Below are 24,957 nucleotides of genomic sequence, written 5' to 3'. Positions count from 1 at the left end.
GGGGGCGTCGCTCTGCCGCGACCAGAGCCACTCTAGCGCCTGGGGCAGAGGCCAAGGAGCCATCCACAGCGCCCGGGCCATCTTTGCTCCAATGGAGCCTTGGCTGCGGGAGGGGAAGAGAGAGACAGAGAGGAAGGAGGGGGGGGGGTGGAGAAGCAAATGGGTACTTCTCCTATGTGCCCTGGCCGGGAATCGAACCCGGGTCCCCCGCACGCCAGGCCGACGCTCTACCGCTGAGCCAACCGGCCAGGGCTGTTTCTCTAATTTCAAATTGTTAATTGCTAGTGTAAAGAAATACAATTGATTTTTGTTTATTAATCTTATATTTTGCAAACTTTGTTGAATGTATTTATTAGCTCCAATAGTTTGAGTTTTTGTTTGTTTTAGAAATTCTTAGGATTTCCTACATATAAAATCTTGTCATCTATGGCCCTGACCGGTTGGCTCAGTGGTAGAGTGTCGGCCTGGCGTGCAAAAGTCCCGGGTTCGATTCCCAGCCAGGGCACACAGGAAAAGCGCCCATCTGCTTCTCTACCCCTCCCCCTCTCCTTCCTCTCTGTCTCTCTCTTCCCCTCCCGCAGCCGAGGCTCCATTGGAGCAAAGATGGCCCGGGCGTTGGGGATGGCTCCTTGGCCTCTGCCCCAGGCGCTAGAGTGGCTCTGGTCGCAACAGACGATGCCCTAGAGGGGCAGAGCATCGCCCCCTGGTGGGCAGAGCTTCGCCCCCTGGTGGGTGTGCCAGGTGGATCCTGGTCGGGCGCATGTGGGAGTCTGTCTGACTGTCTCTCCCCGTTTCTAGCTTCAGAAAAAAAAAAAAAAAAAAAAATCTTGTCATCTATGCCTGACCTGTGTTGGCACAGTGGATAAAGCGTCAACCTGGAATGCTGAGGTCACCGGGTCAAAACCCAGGGCTTGCCTGGTCAAGGCACATATGGGAGTTGATGCTTACTGCTCCTTCCCCTTTCTCTCTCTAAAATTAATAAATAAAGTCATAAAAATATATTTTAAAAAAGATCTTGTCATCTATAAGTAGTTTTGCTTCTCCTTTTTCAATCTGGAGGCTTTTTATTACTTTTCTTGCCTAATTGTCCTGACTGGAACTTTCAATACAATGTTGAATAGAAGTGCTAAAAATGGACATTCTTGTACTTGTTTCTGATCTTAAAAGTTTTCATACTTTGTCTTTTTGCATCACATATGAAGTCAGCTGTGGGTTGTTTATTTATAGATATACTTTATTGGGTTGATGAAGTTCCCTTTTATTACTAGTTTGTTGAGTGTTTTTGTCATGAATTCTCTGCATATACTTAGATATCATGTGGTTTTTGTCCTTTGTTCAATTAATAAAGTGTATTACATTGATTCATTTTTGTGTGTTGATTCAATCTTACATTCCTGGGATAAATTCCACTTGGTCATGTTGTATAATTCTTTTTATATATTGGCTAATATTTTGAGTGTTTTTGCCCTTATATTCTTAAAGGATATTGTTCTATAGTTTGGTATCAGGGTAATACTGGCCTCAGAGGATGAGTTGGGAAGCATGCCCTTCTCTTTTGTTTTTTTGGAACAATCTGTGAAGGACTAGTGTTAATTCTTGTTTAAATTTTTCCAACCAATGAAGTCTCTGACCCTGGCTTCTCTTTGTGTGAAAGTTTTCGGTTATTAATTCAATTTGCTTAATTGTTATAGGTCTACTCATATTTTTTTAATCTTTCCCACTATATCAGAACTTTGTCTCTAGGAATTTGTCTGTTCATCTAGGTTATATAATTTGATGATATACAATTGTTTCAGTATCCCCTTGTCAATGTAAAAAAAAGCCTTCCAAACCTGTAAGAATTTTTATGATTTTATTAGAGCAAAACTGTCGACAATTTACTGGGAAGCAAAGTCTCCACAAATTGAGAAAATGCCCCGGAAAATGGCAATTTCACCAGTTATTTGATAGATCAGAATCAAAGGGGAAGACGTAAGGGGATTACCTAAAATTCACTGGTGATCGATGAGGAAGGTGGGAGAAAACAGAGCTGGGGGACATCTCTGGGACTGGGTAAAATGTAAAAATGTATGTGCTGAAACTTCTTTTACATAGGCAGAAACAAGACAGCTAACAGTTAGTGGTTCGCATAACAGTAACAATGAGTGAGGGGTCTACTGGCTTCGCTCTGGTGGGATGTCTGGCCTGATGGAGAAGGAAGGTGACCCTTACATTCCAAAGGCATGTTTTCAGGTGCATTATCACAGATGTAAAAGATAGCAGACAGGCTTGAGTAAAAGCAAGCATTGACCGTTGTTTAGATAGAGAATGATAGAATCAATCGGAGTCTGAAAGACCAGTGTAACAGGCTTTAATGAAAGGAAACCTGCCGGGCTGTCTCATAAGGGAGAGCAGCCCCGGCCACGTTTTAAGGGCTAGATTTAGTGAAGTAGGAGGGTAGTGAGGCATTTTCTGATTGGCTGTCGCTATCGCTAGGCACAGGGGTGCTTTTCACCAATTATGGATATTGGTGGATTTTCAATTGTCAGCAGTTTCAGCCGTCCATGACTTCATCGGACATTCCTTTGTGACTGGTCACCTGCCGCAAGCCCTGAAAAACTCGTGCCGGCAGGGATGAAGAAATGAAACCTGAGAGAGAGTAACTCCTAGGATATGAGTACCTACCATAAACCGCTTTTAGTTAAAAAGTTTCCATTTCAGACCATCCTGTGTGTTTAGGTCCCAGAGTCTGTAAGGAAACCATGCAGGCTTTCCCTGAGCTTGTCAGGTTCAGCATGTGGCCACATCATGATTTATTTAAAAAAAATTTTCTCATCCACACCCTTTGTAAGGCCAGGGGCCGCTGCCACCATCATGGCCATTCACATGCAGGTTCTCATTGAATTTGGGCAGACTGTAAAGAAACAGCAGAGTTGGAGGATGGTGGGCCATTCTGTTTATTCGTGTCTCACCAAGACAGGCAAGCCACAAGAAAAGCCAACCCATGGAGGGCAAGGGATCAGGGAGGAGAGAAAGAAGAAATCCTCCCATACCTCTCTGTGCTGGGGGCAGAATCTCTCTTCCAGTAACCTTAGCAAGGCAATGGCCCTTCCCAAGCGGGAAGGCAACGTGCAACCTCACAGACCACTATATCTGGCATTGCCCAGCCCCCAATGCAAACTATAAGCGAGCAAACATACCATATTTACAAACTTATTTGACCAACACCCTTATAACCTATTTCTATAAAGTCAGTGATAATGTCCCCTCTTTCATTCCTAATTTTAGTACTTTGAGCTAAAAGTTTGTCATTTGAGCATGTTTTCAAAGAATCAGCTTTAGTTTTATTGATTTTTTTCTATTGGTTTTCAATTCTTTTTATTTATTCCCAGTCTAATCTTTATTGTTTCCTTCCTTCTGCTTGCTTTGGGATTTGCTTGCTCTTCTTTTTCTAGTTTCTTAAGGTTAAAAGTAAGTGTATTGATTTTAGATTTTTTTTAGAACCAGCAGTTAGCCTGCGTTTTATGTTCTTATGATATGTTTATTTCGCTTTGTTATCAGGGTAATATGTCAGGGAATGAGTTAGAAAGGTTTCTTCCTTTGGCTTCTAAAGGAGTCTGTGAAATGTTGGTATTATTTCATAGAATTCACCAGTGAAGTTCTTTCAGCCTTTCCTTGTGGGAAGATTCTTGAATTAGTAATTCAGTTTCTTTACTTGTTTTAGGTCTATTCCATTTTCACATTTCTTCCTAAGTCAGCTTTAGTCATTTATGTTTTTCTAAAGTGATAGAATCAATCGGAGTCTGAAAGACCAGTGTAACAGGTTTTATTGAGAGAAAACCTGTGGGGCTGTCTCATAAGGGATATTAGAATATATTACGAGACAGCCTGGTTTATGGTTGGTACAGTCATTTTAAAGGCATTTAGGAGAGGAAGGAGGATGCGGGATGACCTATCATTGGTAGGAGTAGTTAGTCAGTTATGCAGAAGTTTTAGCTTAGTACGGATTATTACCTTATATAGAAGTAGACGTCAAAAGGTGATAGAGTAGAACAAAAGGTTGGAATATACAAAATGACGGGGAAAGATAAATCGAAACTTAAAGAAATGAAACTTACGTTCCTAGCCTGAAGAACTGAAACCTATTATAAAGCATATATCAATTTCTAGTGTGAAGACACATTAAAATGTGTCAACTTTGTTGGCATAAAGTTGTTCATTGTATTATTTTATAATCCTTTGATTTCTGTATGGTCAGTCAGTAGTGACATCTTTCTCATTATTTTGGTAATTTTTATTTCTTTTCTTGATCAGTCAAGCTAAAGGTTTGTGATTTTGTTTTTATATTTTCAAAGAATCAACTTTTGATTTTATTTTTTCTACTGCTTTTTCCTTTTCTGTTTTATTTCTGCTGTAATCTCTTGTTTTGGCCCTCTTTCTTGTGTTGGATGTGGTTTGCTTTTCTTTTTCTAGTGATTGAAGCTTATGTCATCTTTCTTCTTATATAGGTAGGATTATAGATCTCCTTCTAAACACTATTTATGTTTACCATAAAATTTGACATGTATGTTTTCACTATCAGTAAAAAATATATTCTAATATCCCTTGTGATTTCTTTTGGACATAATTGTTCTTTAACTCCCCCAAATTTAGAGTTTTCCAAGATTTATTTTTGCTATTCATTTCTATTTTAGTTCTTTTGTAGGCTTAGAACATTTTATTATCTCATTCCTTTAAAATTTATTGAGATTTATTTTATGACATGGCATATGATCTATTTTGAAAGGTGTTTTTTTGGAATTTGAAAAAATGTGTATTCCACCAACTGAGTGGAGCAGTTTATATGGTGAGTTAAGCTGAGTAAGTGGACAGTATTTAAATATTCTAAACCAGGGGTCCCCAAACTACGGCCATCAGGCTGCATGTGGCCCCCTGAGGCCATTTATCTGGCCCCCGCTGCACTTCCAGAAGGGGCACCTCTTTCATTGGTGGTCAGTAGGAGGAGCACAGGATGCTCACGTGGTGATGGCATTGCTCACGTACAGTACTACTTCCGGTGATGCAGTATGCATGCATCACGGCTCCGGAAGCGCGTCATATCACTTGTTACGGCTAACAGTGACAAATATGGAACCGGACATTGACCATCTCATTAGCCAAAAGCAGACCCATAGTTCCCATTGAAATACTGGTCAGTTTGTTGATTTAAATTTACTTGTTCTTTATTTTAAATATTGTATTTGTTCCCGTTTTGTTTTGTTTTTTTTACTTTAAAATAAGATATGTGCAGTGTGCATAGGGATTTGTTCATAGTTTTTTTATAGTCTGGCCCTCTAATGGTCTGAGGGACAGTGAACTGGCCCCCTGTGTAAAAAGTTTGGGGACCCCTGTTCTAAACTCTTGCTGATTTCTATTTAATCCTGTCCATTATTGAGAGCAGTTTTGAAATGTCTAACAATAACAAATAATTTGTTTTTTCTTTTGATTCTGTCATTTCTTTCTTCATTGATTTTGGTGCTTTGTTTTAGGTGGATATTCCTTTCTGAGTGTTGGGCAAATAAGTTTGTAAAATGTGATTTTTATGCTCACTTTGTTAAAAATGGCTGCTGCTCACGTGATGATGTTGTCATGTGATACGGCTAATTGCCTTCCTGCTTGGGAAGGGACTTTGTTATGCTAATGTGTGCTGGAGGAGGGGTCTGTGTGGGTCCAGGTAGTTTTTAAAAAGTTTTAAGAAGAAGGAAGAAGGAGGAGCTAGGAGCCAATTCTGGCAGAGACCACATTGTTGCAGAGGAGAGGCAGCCAAGATGGTGGGGTGCTGAAGGAGAAGCCAGTTTGTGCAGAGTTTGTGCAGAGAGAAGGAGATGGGGAACAGAGATGATTAAGGCTGGTAGGGCCTTTGAATCTAGGAAAACCGGGAGAAAGTGGCTTTGGGAGCCCTGAATGGAAAGGGAAGTGTCTGCCCACTGTGTGTATTTACTCGTGTGCTGGTATGAGGCTAAAATAAAAGATGGCTCACCAGTTTTTGGCTCCGCAGTTTCTTTACCACCTGTCCGAGTCTAATGCGAACCTGCACCTGCCTGACGGCTATAATGGCTGTGACTACTGGTCATACAATGAGTATTATGTCTTTCTGTGTATTTTCCCTTTTATCATTTTGAAATATAATATTTTTCTCAAATACTGTCCCTTAAAGCCTATTTTATCTAAGATCAGTGCAGTAGTTCCAGCTACTGCACTATTATAGTTAGTTTGCATGGCATATCTTTTGCTATCTTTTTACTTTTAATCCATTTTGGGGTTGTTTTTTTTCTTTTTTTTTTATTTATTTATTCATTTTTAGAGAGGAGAGAGAGAGACAGAGAGGGAGAGAGACAGAGAGAGAGAAGGGGGGAGGAGCTGGAAGCATCAACTCCCATATGTGCCTTGACCAGGCAAGCCCAGGGTTTTGAACCGGCGACCTCAGCATTTCCAGGTCGACGCTTTATCCACTGTGCCACCACAGGTCAGACGGGGTTGTTTTTTTTCTTTGTATTTGAATGTGAGATATTTCTCTTACAGGTGACACATAGTTAGATCTTACTTTCTTTATCTAGTCTGACAATTTTTGCTTTTGATTGGTATGGTTAGGCTTACATTTTTTATTATACTTTATTTTTATATGACTCCTGTCTTTTTTATTTCTTTCTTCTACATTCACTGCCTTCTTTTGTATTAAATAAGTATTTTTGCTATATGCACATTTAAATTTCTAGTGTTTCCTTAGTGTTTGCTCTGGAGTATACACTCTACATTTGAATTTACCACAACCAAGTTAATACCATCCAGTTTTAATACCAACTTAATTTTGGCAAAATATAGAAACTTTGTTCTACTGCAGTTCTATTTCTTCCTCCCTTTTCTGGTATTATAGCCATATGTATTATATCTCCACCTGTTACAAACTAAATAAAACATTGTTGTAAGTATAGCTTTACAATCTATGCCTTTTAAAAAATAAATAATATTTCAGAGTCTTTCATATTAACCCACCATCTGGTGTTATTTTCTTTTAGTTTGAAGAATTTCCTTTACTATTTAACAGGTCTGTTAGTAACAGATTCTCAATCTTTATTTTGTCTTTAGTTTTAAAAGTAATAGCTTTATTTTGCCTTCAATTTAAAGTATGGTAATTCTTGATATAGAATAGTTGGTGTACAGATTTCTCTTTCAGCACTTTTAATTTCTCATCCCACTGACTTTGGCCTCCGTTGTTTCATTGATGCTCACCTGTTTGTGATGAGTTAGTTTTCTTTTGCTGCCCGTAGTTTCTTTGTCTTTGTCCTTCAGTAGTTTAATGATGTTATGCCTGGACTTCAGACTCTTCATATTTGTCCTACTTGGGGTACTTTGAACTTTTTCTCTCTGTCCTTTCAGATTGGGTAATTTATATTAACTATCTTTAATTCACAGGTTTTTTTATACAAGTCATTTGAATCTGCTCTCAGGTCCCTTTACTGAGTTTTTTTTTTCATGTATTGGACTTTTCAACCTCAAAATTTCCATTTTGTTCAAAAATTTTTGTCTCCTTATTGAGAATCTTTACTTTTTATTCTTTGTCTTACTTTCTTTTTATTTTTTAGAAATGGTCATCTTTGATTCTTTAATCATATTTATAGTAACTGTTTTAGGTCTTTATTTAAATCCAACATCTAAGGACACTCAGAAGGTTGCTGTTAACTGCTTTTTTCCTATTTCTTTGCATGCCTCATAATTTCTTGTTGCAAACTTATATTTTAGATCATATATTGTAGCAACTCTGGATTCTGATTGTTAAGCCTAATCTGGAGGGACTCAAAACATTGAAGACACGAACAAAATCCGCCAATTTCACACCAAAGCTTTATTGTCTAGCTTGGCCAAGCAGCGGCAACTCCCGACAGAAATCTGAGGGAGAGCGCGCCAGCCCTTTGTTCTACTTAGTTTTTGTATAAGGTCTACCGGAAAGTTCTGTCCATTTCTATCACAACAATTTTCGATACGTAAGCACATGTTTATTTGTGCTTTATCACTTAATGTATACATACTGACGTAGCAAATTAACTAAAACAAAGTTGATTCACGTCAGTCTTATATGTGAAGAGATAGTGTACCCATGGCTATTGATAAAGTTGATTTACGCCACTGTAATTTTTACGAATTTCAACAAGGAAGAAATGCTACAGAAGTATGTCTGTCACATCCACCATATTCCCCGGACTTAGCATCCTCCAACTATCACTTGTTTTTGTCCTTAAAAAATTTTTTGAAGGGCAAAAAATTCAAAAATGAAGAAGATATCAAACAAGCACTGGTTCAATTTTTCGCATCAAAAGATAAAACATTTTTCAAAAATGGGATATACAAATTGCCCTCACGCTGGCAAGAAATCATTAATCATAATGGAAATTATATTATTTAATAAAGTTTATTGACGGTAAGAAAAATTTGTATTTTGTTTTATTCCAAAAATGGATAGAACTTTCCGGTAGACCTTATAGTTTTGCAAGCGGGAAGTATAGAAGCAAAAATTGCAATTAGGTGCCCTTTACCACTATTGGTTGGACCCAAGGTCACTGACTCCAGCAAGGGGTTGCTCGGTCTGCTGAAGGCCCATGGTCAAGGCACGTATGAGAAAGCAGTCAATGAACAACTAAGGTGTCGCAATGCGCAATGAAAAACTAATGATTGATGCTTCTCATCTCTCCATTCCTGTCTGTCTGTCCCTGTCTATCCCTCACTCTGACTCTCTCTCTGTCTCTGTAAAAAAATAAAATAAAATAAAATAAATTAAAAAAGACCTTTTGGGCGTGAAACCCCTCTTCCTGCACATATTAATATATTAACAATGGCCCTTCCCAAGCAGGAAGGTAATTAGCAGTTTCACCTGGGTAGCAGCCATTTTTAACAATAAAAGTGAACAAGTCAAAAGCACAAATTTTATAAACTTACTTGCCCAACAGCTATTATTTAGTTACTGCCTCCTCTTTCTTTACCCTTTTCTCCATCCCACTATCATGTATATTTACCTTTCCTCAGGTAGCCAATGTTAACATTGACAATTTATGGAGCAGTAAGTGTCAATTTTTTCTTTTGGTCTAGCTGATTGAATGAAAGCTATCAAGAAGGATGATTCACCCTAGAGCAGGCTAACATTGTCATCAAGAAAGTAATTTCAGGTATTTATGGATTTTCCAAAAAATCATGAGATTTCAGCTGTGGAGTTAGATGATTTATTGTATCTCTATAATGGCTTCCCAGTGATGGCATCTTTCTTTAGTTGTTAAGTGGAAGTGAACTATATCCCTGGTAATAATTCCTCTGTGTCCCCTTTTGTTCAGATTCACTTCCCAAAGTGGTCAAGTGTGTCCATGAGAGCTTTTGTCTGTTTCTGATGAAATATAAACTGGAAATCAGCTTGGGATAGTAGATGTTAGTGACATTAAAGCACTTGTATGTCAGAGACCAAAGAAAGTCCAAAAGTACGAGGGCAATTAATGAATATCAAAAGGAAAACTTGGAACCTTCTTCATTTCAGTTTTCTAGTCAATCTAAGCCTAACCAAAATATCAGTTTGGCTGATTATAGATAACAAAATAGACTTTTCTATTAAAAAGGATAGTTTATTGCTTTTTTTTTCTTTTAGTAAGGCAAGGTGAAGAAATAAGTATAAATTCGGGATGAAGAAGTAAAACTATTTGTACATGGTGTAAAACTGCCAGAAAAATGCTGAGGTTAGCTAGTATTCCGGATAAAATATCAATATACAAATTATACAAAAACATAAACAAAAATGAAAAAAGCTTTTGTAAAGAGATATTATTTAAACTAACATTCAGAACATGAAGTACCTAGGAATACATCTAATATAACAAGAGATGTGCAAATCTCCAGTGGATAAAATAGGAAAGCATTACTGTGTGACAGTAAGACCTCAATGAGTGGAATGATATACAATACACATGACTTGGAAAACTCAACATTTTGCTGGCACCTAATTTGATCAATGCAATCTCAATCAAATTTCTGTCTTTTTTGATGAGGAGGGGAGAATACTTGACAAAAGATTGTAAAATTATGTGGAAAGACAAAGAGCCAATAGCTAAGAATAACAACAGTGTACTTTGGTGCAGGGAAAGACAAATAGACTGGTGAACCTTACTAATGAAAGTGTATTCTGTGGCCCTACCCACAGCATTTGTGGCATTACCCGGGAGCTCATTAGAAATACAGAAACTCAGGCCCCAACCCATCATCAGTTGAATTAGAATCTGTTTTAACAAGTTAACCCAGAAGATTGGGGGGGGAAATGGTTTTAATAAACTGCCCAGGGGCAACGGGTTACTAACAGGAAAAAAGTAATTGTATTGAAAGCCAGTGCTTGTTTTATATCCTGCAACCATCCTTACTCTCTTATCTAGATTTCTTTGAAGGAATGTTTGAAAAATTAATGAAAACAAAAGGAAGATTTTGAATATGCATTTTCCTAGGAGCTTCTGTGATGCATATGCTTATAAACTGTGGAACATCTTGTTAATAAACTTTTCGTAGGGACCTCACCTTCAAAATGTCTTTATGCATCTGCAGCATCTCTTGGATGAGCCTGTATATCATAACCTAATTACAGTCCTGTCACTGTCTAGGCAGAGGACTAATGTTGTGACTATGTCCCTCCATTGTGGCAATGCTAAAGTTTTATCTAATTATTTTATAGGTGTGTTTTGTATAATTTGGGGGAAAAGTCTGAAGATCCTAAAGAAAGGGCAGCACATTTACTGAGAAGTTTGAAAGAAATGATTTTCTACCTTCTTGAGATTAGAAGACCAGCTCATTCTTAGCATCTTCTGAAACAAAATTAGGTAAGAAATGTTTTTCTTCATGGTTTAAATAATTTGTACTCTGCCTACTTCATTTCCTTGAAGGCTTCTATAATTCTATTCCTTTGGCCTCTAAGAGAACTACAGTTCACATTTTCCTTTAGGAAGTTAGTGTGCCAGCAGCTGTCAGCCTTGAAGCACCTGATCTCCCGTGTCAGGGGAAGCACAATTCAATTTTAAACCACGTCTGCACAGCAGTGCAGCAGCGCTGCCAGCAGCTCTCTTATGTCTCTTTCTTTGAAATTCTTCCATCTACCCAAACAGTATAATTTTATTTTTAAATCTTTTGTGTGAGATGAAACCACCACTAACTGACTTTGCTTGTCTTTAGTTTAAAATCAGTGAATTGAATGAAATAATCTGTAACTATTTCTGCAGCCCTTTCTCATTTCTAGAAAATAAAGTACCACTGCTTGTTTAACTTATGACTTGTCTAAACATGTTGAAAGCATGGACTAGAAGGTGTAACACTCAGACTCTGAAAGGGAACCGTGACAAGTTCAGTCAAAAGGGAAAACAGGAATAATTTATAAAAGGCGCTGTAGATAATGATGCCAGCTAGTTATTTTAAAATGCATCCATCTCACCTTTTAATGAATTAGATTTGTCAACAGCAAATGTTTTATGCACCACTTCTAATAAAAGTGGCAAGCTAGGAATGGAGTGCTTTGAGGTTAGTTTCTTCAAAGCTTTATGAGTATCTTCAATTCAAAGATACTTTTTAAATAATAGATATTAAAAAGTATATTTAAATAATATTAAGGTTGTGACACAAACACCAAATGTCAAAATTCAGGAGTTTCAAAGCAGAGGCTGACATGCCATCACTATTTCACATAGTAACTGGTTTTAAATTAGTAGTGTAGCTGGCTGACTTGGGAATTGTGTGTCAGTTTAACTTAAATTTTCTTGTTTTGGTTGGTGTCACAACCTTAATGTCAGCTCTTCAAATAGTTTCTACATTTCCTTTGGTTCAGGGTCATTAAAAAATGCATATGATAAACTTAAGAGGCATAAATAGGTCACACTGAAGTGGAATTCCTTCTGTGGTGGTGAGAGACAGCTAATACCTGCTTTGTAAGTGGAAACATTAGCTCTTGGATTTCAGTGAATTTCTGTTTTTCAGGAATTCCATTCAGACTAATTTACATACACCCAAACAACTGTTCACACTCTGTTATTTCTGCACCGTCAATACTAACCATTTGATCTTGGCAGTTATCGCCTCTGTAGATGTTAAGAATCACAATTCCCACAATGGATTTTTTTTCACTAAAATTACAAGTAAATCTGATAATTGTTTCATTTAAAGAATTCTTATTCAGTGTAGTCAAGTATGGGTAAACCCTATCTTAACATTTTTATATGCTAGTCCTTTTTGTAAAGCATTGTTATGCAGAATTTTGAAAATACAATCTTGCTTTCTAAAGTAACACTTGTGCTGGTGTTCAATATGTTTCTAGTACCACACCGGATATTAAAGGAGCAGCCGGGAGCATTCTGCGGGGAAGAGGGAAAGGGGAAAGAGGAAGGGGAGAATGATCTATTTACCCCAATTCTTCTCTTTTTGATTCTTATCTGTCATGATCTGCCAGGGCTGTTTTGCATTACCTATGCTGAATCTAGTTTTGATTTAGAAAACTAAACATCTTAGTGTGAACAGTTGTTTGGATGTATGTATATTAGTCTGAATCGAATTCCTGAAAAATAGTGTGTTCTACAGTTGTCTTTTTTAGCACATGTGTTAGAGAAATGAAAGATGAAGAGAGAAGTTAATTGTTTATTGATGTTTTCCTGCTGACTCATAAAAATATTGACCAACCCAAAACATGGATACTTTTATCTCCTTGATTGAACCAGCAGATTTTATCCTTCCCGGTTTTTTATCAATGACTGGGAAAACAATCTTTCCTTTCTGGTGTACTTCTTTACTTCTTTATATATATACAGTGTGTCCGTAAAGTCATGGTGCACTTTTGACCGGTCACAGGAAAGCAACAAAAGACAATAGAAACATGAAATCTTCACCAAATAAAAGGAAAACTCTCCCAGTTTCTGTAGGATGATGTGGCAGCATGTGTGCATGCGCAGATGATGACGTAACACCGTGTATACAGCGGAGCAGCCCAAGGCCATGCTAGTCGAGATGTGGACGGTACAGAGGAAAGTTCAGTGTGTTCTGTGGCTCACTAAATTCGAATCTGTGATCAGAGTGCAACATGAATATCGGCGCGTTTATAACAAAGCACCACCACATAGGAATAACATTACTCAGTGGGGTAAGCAGTTGAAGGAAACTGGCAGTTTGGTGGAGAAACCCTGTTCTGGTAGGCCATCAGTCAGTGACGAGTCTGTAGAGGTTATACGGGATAGCTACCTAAGGAGCCCTAAAAAATCTGTGGTGAGCCCACATCGAACTGCACTGAATAGGTATGAAACTGGGAGAGTTTTCCTTTTATTTGGTGCACATTTCTATCGTCTTTTGTTGCTTTCCTGTGACCGGTCAAAAGTGCACCATGACTTTACAGACACACTCTATATAGACACACACACATATATGTATGGCTGTATGTATGTGTATAATATATATATATGTGTGTGTGTATATAATATATATGTGTGTGTATAATATATATATATATCTTTATTTTTCAAACAGGTTGAATTTGGGATATTACTAATATTTAGTTTTCATTTTGAACGATGCTGTGGAATTTTATCTTTATTTCAGGACCTAACTTTACTTTTCCTACCCACTGGATCTGCCCATATCACATCATTATTAAATCATCACTACTCTAACAAGTAATATTCTTTCTGATCCCCAGTCTTAAACAATAAGAAGTAACTATGTTGCATTACCTAGTGGTTTGAAAATGTATGCAGTTGTACGTGAAGGTTTTGACTAAGTTCTCCAAACTTGTTTAAACTATACTAGTGCCCTGCTTAAACAAATTTTTAAAAAATCTTTAATATTGTTCATATTAATACTAGTTCTGGTTTATATTTAAGAAAAGTGATTTTTTGGTGTGTGTGACAAAGATAGAGAAAGTCAGAGAGAGGGACAGATAGGGGCAGACAGACAGGAAGGTAGAGAGATGAGAAACATCAATTCTTTGTTGCAGAACCTTAGTTGTTCATTGATTGCTTTCTCACATGTGCCTTGACGGGGGAAGGCTACAACAGATCGAGTAACCCCTTGCTGGAGCCAGTGACCTTGGGTTCAAGCTGGTGAGCTTTGCTCAAACCAGATGAGCCCGCGCTCAAGCTGGTGACCTCGGGTTTCTAACCTGGGTCCTCCGTGGCACAGTTTGATGCTCTATCCACTGCACCATGGCTTGGTCAGGCAAAAAATGACATTTTTTTTAAAACAAAAATTCAGAGGAAGCTTTCTAAATTTAGAGGAAGCTATTCAAATAAATGAATTGTAACTCATTGTATACCTGCAATATAAAAAAGTTTTCTCACAAAAAAATTTAAAAAGGAAATGTTTTCTGACAGGGAAACTAAATATTCTTCTTAAATATTATAGACTAAGCCAGCTTCTTACAAATTCATTTAGGAAAGTTTCAGATTTATGTATTTAACAAAGGTGGGTAGTGATTCTAACTTCGGTATTTAATGCCTTTTAATGAACAGTGATGTTCTAGTGACTGCCTGGAAAAGAATAATGAAATTTATTTAGTGTTTCTGTTACATCACTTAGTTTTATAAGTCGCTTTCTAATGGGGTTCAATATATGCTTTTAATAGTTTTCTGTGATTTTAAGACTGTATGTCCAGTCACCATGGTCACCATCACAGCCACCTGGCCCGTGCAGGTTCGCATTTGATTCGGACAGACAGTAATGAAACAACGGAGCCAAGAACTGGTGGGCCATTAATCCTCGCTCGTACCTGGCGTGCGAGAAATACACATAGTGGGAAAACATTTCCCTTTCCATTCAGGGCTCCCAAAGCCACTGACTCATCCGAGTTTCCTAGAATCAAAGGTTTCTACCTCACCAGCCTTATTCACCTCTGTTCCCCATCTCTTCTCTGCACAAACTCTGCACAAACTGGCTTCTCCTTCAGCACTCTGCCATCTTGGCTGCCTCTCCTCTCCAATGCAGGAACCTAGAGACAGAGCCCCTGGTCTCCCTCCCTTATTTTAGTGTAGAAATTAAAGCCTTTAAGCCAATATACAAATCAGGAAGTCTCTGATACAAAGCCACTTATCTGAGGCATAAATAGGATTCCTCATAAGAGTGCACCACCCCACATCATGCAACAGTCAAAGGTTTGGGGAAAGCTTAGTGTTGAGAAGATCTTAGTATTAAAAGGGTGGGAAAGGCTTAGTCTTAAACTAAGCCTTAGGCTATAAGGACCCTGCCTACTTACAGCCTGTCCCCCACACCCAATGCAAACTATAAGTGAGCAAACATATATCATAGTTACAAACTTATTTGACCCACTGTTGGGCAGATAAAATGTATTATGCTCACTTTGTTAAAGATGGCGCTGCCCACGTGAGGCCGTTGCCCAGGTGATATTAATGTGTGTTGAGAATCCTTGTAGCCTGGGGCTTGGTTTTGGGATTAAGCCTTTCCCACCCTTTTTGATGTGGGGTGGTACAATCCAATCATGCCTCAGAGAAGTGACTTTGTATTAGAGACTTCCCTATTTTGTATATTGGATTAGAGATTGTGAAGCTACAATATAAAATGGGGGCAGAACGAGAGTTTGCCCTCTTGGTTCCTGGGATGATTAGCATGAGAGAGCAGAGGGAGCAGAGCAGAGAGCAGAAAGAGGCCATGTGGCCAGGAGAAGCAGCCAAGATGGCGGAGTGCTGAGTGAGAAGCCAGTTTGTGTAGTGTTTGTATCTGGGAGAAGGAAGGAGATGGGGAACTGAGGAGAATAAGGCTGGTGAGCTAGAAACCTTTGATTCTAGGAAACTCGGATAAGTCAGTAGCTTTGTGAGCACTGAATGTGAGTGGGTTTTGGAGCCCAGTGTGTGTTTTTACTTGCCCGCCGGGTGCCAACTAGAATTAAAGACTATGGCCCATCAGTTTTTGGCTCCGCTGTTTCTTTACCGACTGTCCGAATCTAATGGGAACCTGCATGGGCCAGGCTGCTCTGATGGTGGCCTTGGCCACTGGCTTTACACCCACGAAGACATAATCTTTTTTTTTTTTTTTTACTTTCCTTTGTATTTTTCCAAAGCTGGAAACGGGGAGGCAGTCAGACAGACTCCTGCATGCGCCCGACGGCAATCCACCGCATGCCCACCAGGGGGCGATGCTCTGCCTCAACCAGAGCCATTCCAGCGCCTGAGGCAGAGGCCACAGAGCCATCCTCAGCGCCCGGGCAAACTTTGCTCCAGTGGAGCCTTGGCTGCGGGAGGGGAAGAGAGAGACAGAGAGGAAAGAGAGGGGGAGGGGTGGAGAAGCAGATGGGCGCCTCTCCTGTGTGCCCTGGCCGGGAATTGAACCCAGGACTCCTGCACGCCAGGCCGACTCTCTACCACTGAGCCAACCGGCCAGGGCCCGAAGACATAATCTATTGAGTACTTTCTATATGTCAGTGAGTGTTCTAAATACTATCCATGCATTCTCTCCTGTAATCCTCATAACATCCCATCTCACCATATTATAGATGCTGTAGAGGAACCTGAAAAGAATGTTACAAAACTAGTAAATAATGGATCTGAGATTCTGACACAAGTAGTGTGGCCCCAGAGCTCTCACCTTAAGCCCTGACTACTTTATATGGTCCCTGTAAGGCCAGTAGCTACGGCCACCATCACAGCCGCCTGGCCCATGCAGGTTCGCATTTGATTCGGACAGACGGTAAAGAAACAACGGAGCCAAGAACTGGTGGGCCATTACATTTAATCCTAGCTTGCATCCAGCAGGCAAGAAATACTCACAGTGGGAAAACACTTCCCTTTCCATTCAGGGCCCCCAAAGCCACTGACTTATCCGAGTTTCCTAGAATTAAAAGTTTCTACCTCACCAGCCTCCTCTGTTCCCCATCTCATTCTCTCTGCACAAACTCTGCACAAACTGTCTTCTCCTTCAGCACCCCACCATCTTGGCCGCCTCTCCTCTGCAATGCTGATGTCAGGATCTGAGCAAGAGTGCCCCCAGTCTGCCTCATTTTATAGTGTAGAAATTAAAGCCTTTAAGCCAATATACAAATAAGGAAGTCTCTGATACAAAGCCACTTATCTGAGGCATAAATGGGATTCCTCATAAGAGAGCACCACCCCACATCATGCAGTAGTCAAGGGTGTGGGGAAAAGTTCAGTTTTGAGAAGATCTTAGTATTAAAAGGGTGGGAAAGGCTTAGTCTTAAAACTAAGCCTTAGACTATAAGGACCCTGCCTGCTTACAGCCTGTCCCCCACACCCAATGCAAACTATAAGTGAGCAAACATATATATCATATCTACAAACTTATTTGATTTGATCAGCAGTCAAAATTTAGAATCTCAGTCCCCACCACTGACCTACCAAAGATCTGCATTTTAAAGGGATTCTCAGGTTATTGGTATCTTAAAGTTTGGTAAGCACAGTTCTTAACCATTATACTACCCTGCACTTAGAAACAGAATTAAGGATCTTTACAAACAGTTTCTATTTTTATGTATAATGTGTTACCAAAACCCTATCTTTATGCTATTGTGGGTATTCCTATTATAGACAGACTCAGGTTATCTTGAAATCAATTTTATAAAGAACAGAAAAAAATGATAAATCCAAATTATAAACAGTAAGACTCTCTATGGTGACAACCAACTACTCCAACATTTGAGACTTTCTTACAGTCACAATGAAGCACATTGCCTTTGAGCACTGACTCGAGAGACAGGCTGCCTGGATTTGCATCTCAGTTCCTACTTTTATGTGGGACCTCAGGCAAGTACAGAGTTCCCTGACCTCAGCTTTGTCATCTGGAGAATGAGATCTAAAATGGTACTTACTTCACAGGATTGTTGTGAAGATGAAATGAGTTCATTCAAGTAAAGGATTTAGAGCAGGGCCTCATATGAGATAAGTAAATACGTGTTAGCTACTTTAGGTATTGTTAGCTATGATTCGTATCTTGGAATAGAATAAATTCACATCTCATACTTCTTGGTTATCATTTAGTAATAAATTGACATGTATATGTATTAGCAGAACTTATCACATAAAGGCATTTTTTGTATTTTCTGAAAACTATCTCCCTGTGGAACTTCCTGTCTGTGAGTTCTGCTAAATGTCACTTGATTGTGCTACTTAACCTGTTAAGTCCAATGAGATCACTTCAAAATCTAAATGAAATGTGTTAACAGTAAATTGAACTTTTAAATTTATGTACTTTTAAGCTGAATAAAGATCATGATTGTAAGCTTTTTGGCCAAGCACTTACATAAGCAATACAGAAATACTGGATAAAGAATGTTTGTTTAAAGGTAGAATGCTCCAGGAAACTTGCTTCCTTCAGGATGAATGTAATTCTGAAACCCATCGTGACAGCCTTTAGGAGAATAATGGTAATGCAAGTACTCACTTAACACTTTTCAAGAATACATCTAATGTGCTAAGTGAGATTATGTGTCCTGGAAAGTGCGATTATGAAAGCTGATTTGTTAAAGGTAATGGCATAAAACTACTTGGTGAAAAGGATGCCCTGGGAAACTTAAATTCCATGATCCACAGCCAGAAAGTTCCAATTCACTGGCCCTGGATGAGGCCCAGGTATTTGAATTTTTAACAAGCAGCTGAGGTATTTCTGCTTAAATTATTTTTGGACTACATTTTGAGAAATACTGCAGTAGAGGCAAAGACATAAATTTTAAAAAGCTTTAACTGCCCTGAGTGGTTGGCTCAACAGTAGAGCTTCGACCTGGCATGTGGAAGTCCAGGGTTTGATTCCTGGCCAGGGCACACAGGAGAAGCGCCCATCTGCTTCTCCACCCCTCCCCCTCTCCTTCCTCTCTGTCTCTCTCTTCCCCTCCCGCAGCCAAGGCTCCATGGGAGCAAAGTTGGGCCAGGCGCTGAGGATGGCTCCATGGCCTCCGCCTCAAGTGCTAGAATGGCTCCGGCAGCTACGGAACAGTGCCCAGGATGAGCAGAGCATTGCCTTCTGGCGGGTTGCCGGGTGGATCCTGGTCAGGCGCATGCAGGAGTCTGTCTGTCTGCCCCCCTTCTCACTTCCAAAAAACACCAAAAAAAAAAAAAAAAAAAGCTTTTACTGACTACCCATCCCTTTATGCAGCATTGCCCTCTCTGATACTTGTTATTTTTCCATCTGCTGACCCTACTTTACCTTCATTGGCCTCTCTCCTAGCTCTTGTCAATGTTCCCCGTGTCAATCCTTCAAGTTCTGCTTTCTCTTCTTTACTCTTTCTCAAAGAACATTTCTTCTGGATTTGTCAGTCAGATCTTTGTAGATGATCCTACAACATGGCCACAAGTCTCTTTGTAATCTAAAAATCTCTGCCAAAATGCAGGTATGGAAATCAATTTGGAGGTTGTGGGCAGCATTAAAAAAAAAAAAAAAAAAAAAAAGGAGGAGAAGGGAGAGAGAAAGAAAAAGTCTAGAGTAGAATGGTCAGGGCACACATGAGAAGCTAACATCTGCTTCGTCCCTCCTCCGTCTCCCCCTTCTCTCCGCCATCTCCTCCCGCATCCAGTAGCTCACTTGGTTCAAGCGTCAGCCCGGGCACTGAGGATAGCTTGGTTGGTTGGAGCATTGGCCCCGGACCAGGTGTTGCCAGGTGGATCCTGGTCAGGGTGCATGCGGGAATCTGTCTATCTCCCCTCCTCTCACTTGAAAAAACAATTACAGGAAGCCTTTGTTTAAGATATGTGAGTGCACACATACACATTAAATTGCAATGCATCTTTTTAACCTATGGGTCATAGTCTAAAAAACTTGAAAGATACTGTCTGAATATTGGTGTTCTGCACTTCAGTGTGACATTTTATTTTGTTACTATTTTTGTTTTGTTTATAAATTTTAGCCAGAAGAAGGGAGAGAGGAAGAAACAGGCACATCGATCCATGCCTGTGTGTGCCCTGACCAGGGATAGAACCGGCCACCTCTGCACTTCGTGCCAAGGCTGTAACCCATGGAGCTCTCTGGCCAGGGCTATTATGATATTATAAGCACTATGTTTTCTCATGCATTTGCTTCCTATACCTCCTCCATCTCTATTCTGGACATTTCCATTCATATAATCCTCTCACTATCATTATGTCTAGAACTGAATTTGCAACGCCTTCTTATCACTATATTCCTCCTAAGTTTTAAAATTCTATTTACAAACGATCATTCTGTCATCCAGATGAAAGTTTCAGAATTTACTTTGTAATAATTTAGGCTTTGCTCCATGAACTTCCATGTAACCGCATCTCACTACTGTTGCCTATCCTTTGGTTTTAACCAGCAGAGAACATGATTGGCAACTGTAGTAGTTACCACTGCTCAGCCAGCTTCTTGAAGTCTAGCGTGGACGTGCACTGCCTGGTGTCATTAACTGTCTTCATCAAGACAGTGTGAGCCTTTGAACATGAGCACACCCTGCTCTGTGTGATGCCCATCTCTTTTCATAGTCACTACAGTCATATTGGTCTTTTCCTGCACTGGTTTTTAAGTCTTATGTTGTTGATGCTGGGACATGTAACACCTGCTTGGTTTTGTATAAGCTATAATTTCCTGCCTCACTTAGTGATTCCAAGCTATTTATTCATATTCTGGAAAGTCACTTCAAAGCTATCTTTTCTTTTCTCATGGTCTCTATACCTTCAGCTGGATTAATTCACTATCCTCCTACTTGATCTTCCTACCTTTACTTTTTCACCCCACACCTAACCATTATAACACCGTTTGATAAATTTTTATCAAAGTATACAGTACAACATACTGTGTTAGTTTAAAATCTATGACTCACTGTTTTGTACAGGATAAAATCCAAATATTTTGCCCTGGAGGAAAAAAATCTTCAGCATACTTAGCCAGCCATAGCATACTTCTTTAATTTTATCCTTCACTGTTTTTATCTATGAGTTGTCTGCTCTGGCTTTCCTAAGAGTCTTGTTTATGTTCCAGGGGTACTCTCATCATTTAAATTACCAGGGACCCCTGTTGGTGGTAGTTCATGAATCTGGAGCGGGTAGCTGTGGTTGGGATCCAGGAGTGGAATACAAGTACACACAGAGGACCCTCGATATAGGGACCTCGTTATATACTGGGAATATGCAACTTAGTAGGAGCCCAGGCTCTGGAAGAGGAAGGACATCAGTAAGAGATGAACGTATTTACTTCTCAAGTTACCATTTGACTGAGGTTTCTTATGTCCTCCCTTCACTAGTGATTGGGTCATTTCTAGAATTAGAGAACACCTGAACCTATATATTCGTGAGAGATTAAATGTCTCAAACAGTGAGTCCTTTGAAGCTATAGGAAAGATCACTGAGCTACTACCTTTAGAAATACCTTTACCTCCCTTTTTCTTGGTAACTTGACTTTCCTACCTCCATCTGCCCATATGGAACTTTCCACTGCAGGATTTTAGGTCATTTGTTACTTGTACCACTCAGTTGGTACTAAATTAGCTAATGTTTTATAATATATTTTTGTATTTTTAATTTTTTGCTTCTTATTTGTTAAAAATAAGATATCTTCATTATAATAAGTTTAAACAAAAATAGATTATAAGGAGTAAAAACTCCCTTCCCCCTGTCCCTTTCTAGTTTTTATCACCCACAGATTGTCACTGTTAATAGCTTGTTGAGTATTTCTAATTTTGGTGAGGATGGTTTGTTTTGAAACTATTATACTGTGTCATGCTAAAGATATAGGTCTACAACTTTTTAAATGAAATAATGCAGGTTTGTGGAAATCTTTATGTCATGCCATACAGAGCTATATTATCTTCTTTTTTATTTTTAGATTATCATTTTTTTCTTTTTTCTTTTTTTTTATTATAAATAAATTTTTATTTTAATGGGGTGACATCAATATATCAGGGTACTTATATTCAAAGAAAACATGTCCAGGTTATCTTGTCATTCAACTCTGTTGCATACCCATCACCCAAAGAGAGATTGTCCTCCGTCACCTTCTATCTAGTTTTCTTTGTAGCCCCCCCCCCCCCGTAACCACCACATTCTTGTCCATGTCTCTTAGTCTCATTTTTTATAGGTACATAAATTCCATTTTATGTATGTCATATTGTCATTTAAAATAGCACATCAGCCTGACCTGTGGGGCGCAGTGGATAAAGCGTCAACCTGGAAATGCTGAGGTCACCGGTTCGAAACCCTGGGCTTGCCTGGTCAAGGCACATATGGGAGTTGATGCTTCCAGCTCCTTCCCCCCTTCTCTCTCTCTGTCTCTCCTCTCTCTCTTTCTCTCTCTGTCTCTCCCTCTCCTCTCTAAAATGAATAAATAAAAAAAAAATAGCACATCACAGCCTTACCAGTGCTGGTGCAGTAGATAGAGTGTCAACCCAGGGTGCTGAGGCCCCTTGAACAAAGGATTGCCCTCTCAGCTTGACACCCTCTCTGCCAAGGCACATAGGAGAAGCAATCAACTAAAGTGAAGCAACTTTGAGTTGTTGCTTCTCATTATCCTTTCTTTTTCTTCCTCTCTCCCTTTTCTCTCTAAAAATCAATTAAAATTAACATTAAAATTAAAAATAAAATAACACATTCATAAGGACATCTTTTTGTATATACAGTTTTCCCAACATAGTCCTATTTATACCTCTTGTCCTAGTATTTCACATGGTTTATCATTTGTCTATGATTTTTCATTTTTGAATGAAGTATTATTTAATAGTTGTATATAAATATACTAAGTTAGGTTTAGGTAGAACTACACTTTGTATTTCCACATTGTGACACGATTTTCTATGAGATGCCAGTGTAGTGAACAGAATTCTCACTTTAACATATGGATAAGTTGGCAATAATCCATTTCCAGATTCTTTCCAGAAGTAATACTATAAGGTAACACATCTTTTTCAAGGGCAGTATGAAGAGTGCTTGCTGATAAAATGAATACTCTCTGGCATGAGCAGTTAGGTATAGCTAACATTTTCAGCGTTTGTGTGATGGGGATGGCAGAAGTATTTGATGCCGCTACCTCTCTGGGCCACTTGCTGTTCTGCCAGCTGTGCTGGACACTTGCCACGGCCCATGGACTGCAGTTTCTCAGCCTTTATTTAATCTTGCCATGGGGTGTTGCTACAAGGGTTGTATCATATATCATATGGTATAAATAACTACCTATTTTCTATTTATTTTATTATTGAGTAACACATTTTTATTTTGTCATACCCTTTTGATGACAGTAATTTCAAAAAACCACACACACAGCAGTGCACATTTAACACAATACTGAATTTCTTATGACTTGCTGAAAAAACTTCATGTGTAACTCACACCTGATTGAAGGCTGTAATGACATCACTGATCACACAAAAACAAGAAGACATCAGTCTGCAGCAGAAGATGAACATCTACACAGCTTTCTTTTAAGACCATGCCTGGCCTGACCTGTGGTGGCGCAGTGGATAAAGCGTCAACCTGGAAATGCTGAGGTTGCCGGTTTGAAACCCTGGGCTTGCCTAGTCAAGGCACATATAGGAGTTGATGCTTCCAGCTCCTCCCCCCTTCTCTCTCTCTGTCTCTCCTCTCTCTCTCTCTCTCTCTCTCTCTCTCTCTCTCTCTCTCTCTCTCTGTCTCTCCCTCTCCTCTCTAAAATAAATAATAATAAAAAATTAAAAAAAAAAAGAAAGACCATGCCTGAAAATAATACTTAGGTACAGAAGGTATATTTGTGTACCACTCTGAAACATGAGTTTTCTTTTCCTTTTTTTTATTTTTTTATATAAAGTGAGAGGCCAGGAGGCAGTGAGGCAGAGAGACAGACAGACTCCCACATGCACACCCACTGGGATCTACCCGGTACGCCCTCTAGGGGGCGATGCTCTAATTATCTGGGGTCACTGCTCTGTTGCTTGGAACAGAGCCATTTCAGCGCCTGAGGTGAGGCCATGGAGCCATCCTCAGTGCCCAGGGCCAAATTGCTCGAACCATTGGAGCCTTGGCTGCGGGAGGGGAATGTTGAGAGAGAGAAAAAAAGAGGGAGAGAGAGAGAATGAGAATTGAGAGGGGTGGAGAAAGAGATGGTTGCTTCTCCTCTGTGCCCTGATCAGGTATCAAACCCAAGACTTCCACATGCAGGGCAATCCTCTACTGCTGAGACAATCAGGCAGGGTCTGAGTTTTCATTTAGTTAAAGGGTTTGGTTCTAAATTAATCTCTTTCGATTTCAGTTTCAAGTTTTCTTATGCATGTGTGAAAGGTGAAACAATCTGTTAATACATTGATTCCATTAAAGGAATTTATTAACAGTTAAATGATAACAAGTTGTACATCAGTATCATTGGATAGTTCTAGTTTTAAAAGCACAATTAGCCCTGGCCGGTTGGCTCAGCGGTAGAGCGTCGGCCTAGCGCGCGGAGGACCCGGGTTCGATTCCCGGCCAGGGCACACAGGAGAAACGCCCATTTGCTTCTCCACCCCTCCGCCGCGCCTTCCTCTCTGTCTCTCTCTTCCCCTCCCGCAGCCAAGGCTCCATTGGAGCAAAGATGGCCCGGGCGCTGGGGATGGCTCTGTGGCCTCTCTCTGCCTCAGGCGCTAGAGTGGCTCTGGTCGCAACATGGCGACGCCCAGGATGGGCAGAGCATCGCCCCCTGGTGGGCAGAGCGTCGCCCCTGGTGGGCGTGCCGGGTGGATCCCGGTCGGGTGCATGCGGGAGTCTGTCTGACTGTCTCTCCCTGTTTCCAGCTTCAGAAAAATGAAAAAAAAAAAAAAAAAGCACAATTAATTCCAGTAGGTCGTTTTGTGTCTAATTCATGAAATCAAAATAAAGCATTTAGAACTTCATTCTGTAAAAGGTCAAACAATTGACATTATTGTCAGTTCTATTATAATTTGAATTATAAACGGCAATGTGATAAAATTATTTCATCTTGGTGATGTTAAAAATGTGTTGAGCCTGACCAGGCGGTGGCACAGTGGATAGAGCGTTGGACTGGGATGTG

The 24,957-nt window shown here is 39.7% G+C and overlaps 1 protein-coding gene across 1 annotated transcript in view; it reads left to right on the top strand.

Moving 5' to 3' along the window:
* Nucleotides 1-24,957, top strand: part of KIAA0825 (KIAA0825 ortholog) — a 525,573-nt gene that overhangs the window by 15,446 nt on the left and 485,170 nt on the right. Inside the window, exon 2 of the mRNA XM_066381842.1 lies at nt 10,712-10,856. The gene's annotated coding sequence lies outside the window, so the exon portion shown is untranslated. The remainder of the gene's footprint in view (nt 1-10,711; nt 10,857-24,957) is intronic.

This window comes from Saccopteryx leptura, chromosome 4 (genome assembly GCF_036850995.1).
Source record: "Saccopteryx leptura isolate mSacLep1 chromosome 4, mSacLep1_pri_phased_curated, whole genome shotgun sequence".
NCBI classification, from domain to species: Eukaryota; Metazoa; Chordata; class Mammalia; order Chiroptera; family Emballonuridae; genus Saccopteryx; species Saccopteryx leptura.
The sequence above is the reverse complement of the archived record's forward strand: the minus strand, read 5'-3'. Positions and strand labels throughout refer to the sequence as shown.